Genomic DNA, 3,234 nt, shown 5'->3' with positions numbered 1-3,234 from the left:
GGCTTTATCAGACATGTGAACTTTCCTCAAGAGTGTGGGTTTTTCATGTGGTGTGAACCAATTGGAGAAGCAAGTAGACTCAGTTAGTTGCTCCCCACTAATACAAGAGAAGAAGAAGATACTATGAAGTTGTTGAAGAAAAGAGTGAAGCAGCTAGAGAATGACATCATGTTAATAAAGCATGATCAACCCTTAATCAAGAATGATCAATCCTTCATGAAGAGTGTAGCTATAGGTTTGGATATAATGTTTGTTCTAATATTATGTAGCCGTCCATGGTCCTAGTAGGTACTTGGGGTTGGTTTTTTGGAATAGGGATGTAGCCTTATTGAAGAACAATGAAGAATGTACTATAATGTTATGTGGTCCAATGAGGTACTAGGGGTTGGTTTATTGGATCATGTAATTGAAATTGTTGTAATGTTGTAGTGGATTCAATGTAACCAAGGATTCTACCAAGTAGATGCTTTAGTGTTGCAATGCAATCAATATTTTATTGTCTCCACCACACTTTTTAGTATGTGAAAACTACATCAATCTTACATGGCTGCTGTCGAGAGGTCATGCTGTAGATCTCCTGATCATGCTAGAAACAGAGTAAGGAATTTCCTCTGGTTTTGTAATGATTTGTCCCATATAATCTCACGTCCTAACTGTAAAAGCCATCCATGCCATCCATTTTATGTACTTTTGTAACGTTGCCTGTGTCAGAGCCGGTTCAGTGCTCCGGCCACCTGTCGTTGGATTCTGTGGCTAGTTCGGTAGGACCGAATCTGGTCCTCTACCGCAGGTAGTTGCCGTCGATGGCCTTCAGGTGCTTCTCGAGGGGCGGCCGAAGAGGTTGGAAGGGATCGGGACCTCATTGAATGGCTCATTTGAGCTTGGCCTTTTCTCGTTCGTAGATTTCCTGAGGGTCCTCGTGGACGTAGAAGGGACCGTTGTATAAGAAATCAATTAGAGAGGAAGGGAATAAATAATGTCCCTATATTTTCTTCTTTCTTTGATAATTAAGGCACTTATAGTTGTGTTGGGTAGTTGGTTAGAATGTTAGATCTACCAATCTTGTCTCAGATGTATCAGAGATGTACCATTTCTTTGATGTAATAGGATCAGAACCAATTCACAAATCAATGTTCTTATTGCTTCAACAAAGTCCTGCCAAACCCTTTCTTTGATGTAATATGATCAAGTTCAACAAATTTAACCACACCACAAGGATACAATGAAGAGAACTTCATTTAAAATGTGAGGAACCATAAGAGAAGCTATTGTGATTTAATAAGCTTTGATCATACATATTATAGATCAAAATCTATAGTATCGGTAGTGTTAAAATAGGAGTTTGACTATCAATTGGATCTAAGGTATCAACTGTGAACAAAAAAATAACTCTGTTTATGCAGCTATTATACAACATATGCATTAATTATGAAACAAATATCAGCCCTTGCAAATAACATCTGGCATCATCACTTTGGCTCAATTGCAAATAGCCTCACAATTGCCTCTCCAATCCATCTAGCACTAGCAATGATTATTGCAACTTCGCCTTCTAACCTGAATCCAAATGAGAAGATAGAAAACAAATCAGTTAATTTGAGGAGTAAAATATTTAAGTCCTCATTGATGCCATTAAGATGCTAATTGAGTAATAAAATTTACATCAATATAAATCTTGTAGATCTTTTAATTTGGCATGAATTTGAAAATCCTAGAATAGGTGTAGACTACATGTGCTGTTACTAGAGAACCACAGATGGGTGAATCTGTTGTTGAGAAGTACTCCACGTTTTATATTCTAAAGGATCCATGCAAGATAACCATTATGTGAATGTCATTGATTCCATTACTATGTGAATCTGTTGAATGCCATAGAGGAACCTTTTGCCCATATTAGGTCAACATTACCCACAAATTACAACTCCATTTGAGTCTTCTAGACCCATAACCCTAGAAGTCCTACTAGGATTCAAACTCCCATATAATTTAGGACTTTCACTGTGAAACCCTACCCTAACCTTAACCCGGATACTCTATTGTTTGTAGGTCCGAAGACCTGAAGTAGAAGTGAAAGTCAACTATGGGCCATATCAGTAGAAGACATGGTGTTCGACTAGGAAACCCATGGAGATTGACGATGATGCCCCATACTTGAAGACCTTGTTGGATTTGGAAAAGTGACTACACCTTGACGAAGAGAAGATTGGTTGATGACCTTAGAGCTTGGTTAGACATGATTTGAAGGCATTTTCCCATGCTAGGTAAGTTATAGTTTGTGTGTGTAAAAGCTCGTTTGATTCTGATAAGAGAAAGACCCTCAAATCCCTGATTCAGGCTTTGTTGACAGCCTGGGTCGATTGCCTAGGTCGAATGTCACATCCACCCAGCCGGTACCCTACCTGGCATACCTGAGTGTGTGATCCACAGCCCCGAAGATCAAGTATCGAGGTAATCAACCTCCCACATAGACAATAACATAATCATGAACGTAAATAATCAATGTGCAAAAGATAAACAAAAGATCCAAATAAGGAAATAATAAATCACATATCATCAGAGTATGAAAGACAATCAAAATGTCTAAATCAATAAGTAAAGTGAGGCGGAATCTCACTCTACAAACAGCGGAATAGTAGATCGCAAGTCAAAAGAAGATTACAATTGGTTCTAAAGACAAGAAAGAAAGATATAACAAACTAAGCTAGAGTTTATTCTACTTTATAAAGAATGTCTTCATAAACATAGACTTCATCAATCACGCTCAGACGCTCCCACTCCACAGTAGGGCTAATCCTAGTAACAAGTAAGACCACTCGAGGAATCCCCAATGTAATCTTCATGGTTGCCAACACCTTGCGTGAAGTACGCCTCTTCAGTTTGCGCTTCCTCATATTGACCTTCATAGTTATCAATACTTGTAGAGTAATCTAACAAAAGATATTGTACAAAAAGGAGTGAGTTTTGAAAGAAACCCAGTAAGGTAGTTAATCCATAACAACATAAATAGTAGGTTCAAAGCAACGTAAGATGCTATATGATATGAAACACATGATGCAATATGATTCTAACTCTATGTATGCTGGTCTCTAATGGCAGACATGCTTTAAGTCATAGCATCGTACTTCTTTACTTCTTTAGGAAGGTCTCATCACACAATGCCTTTTGGTAGTGGGTCTGGCATCCCTCGAGACATTCCATGGCTGGGGGTTAAGTCACCGCTCTCTCACATCACCA

Source organism: Hakea prostrata, unplaced genomic scaffold, assembly GCF_041222555.1.
Source record: "Hakea prostrata isolate BN-2017 unplaced genomic scaffold, UWA_Hpros_2 contig_104, whole genome shotgun sequence".
NCBI lineage: Eukaryota > Viridiplantae > Streptophyta > Magnoliopsida > Proteales > Proteaceae > Hakea > Hakea prostrata.
The sequence above is the reverse complement of the archived record's forward strand: the minus strand, read 5'-3'. Positions refer to the sequence as shown.